Raw genomic sequence first — 608 nt, forward strand, 5'->3', positions numbered from 1 at the left:
TTGCAGCAACGAGCATTAACGAAATGTGGAACGATATAAAGCCTCAAATCATCATCCATTTTCACAGCCGGACATTCCTGCGCTCCATTGACTGTTGACAGATCCCACCCAGAGTGTTGAACTTGGGCCCGAGGTTCTGCAGGAAGTCCAGGTTATCACCGAGGTTGCTAACAGTCAGCTGATCCAGTGACTGGCAGTCACTACCCCTCCCCTCATATTCATACTGATACGAAGAATAAGCTGGAAAGTCCCTCTGCTCTTCCGAAAACCCACTGATTTTCTATGGAATAACATAATGGAAAGAGAAATATCATAGTCTTAATGCTTATGCTGATATAGTGTGAATGTTTTTTTCCTAGCAGCACTATCTGATGATTCCACCTCGTGGTGTCTGCATGGTCTGCAGATCTGACAGATAGGTGGCGCCAGTGCATTGAATTTTCAACTAAGAACAAACTAAAGCAAGGTCACCTTTCCACCAACAGTGTCAAAGGAAAATCATGCAGCGCAAGTTTTTGTTTTCATATTAAACAAAGCTTTGTTTATTGACATTAACCTTTAAAAGCATATTTAAAAAAAAAAAAAAAAAAAAAAAAAGAAAGAAGGTT

General features: G+C 40.3%; 1 pseudogene; it reads right to left on the reverse strand.

Annotated features, from left to right (window-relative positions):
* Positions 1-6: 6 nt before the first annotated feature.
* Positions 7-608, reverse strand: part of LOC107680053 (cadherin-like protein 26) — a 33316-nt pseudogene continuing 32714 nt past the window's right edge.

The sequence above is a fragment of the Sinocyclocheilus anshuiensis genome, unplaced genomic scaffold (assembly GCF_001515605.1).
Source record: "Sinocyclocheilus anshuiensis isolate Anshui unplaced genomic scaffold, SAMN03320099.WGS_v1.1 scaffold1137, whole genome shotgun sequence".
NCBI classification, from domain to species: Eukaryota; Metazoa; Chordata; class Actinopteri; order Cypriniformes; family Cyprinidae; genus Sinocyclocheilus; species Sinocyclocheilus anshuiensis.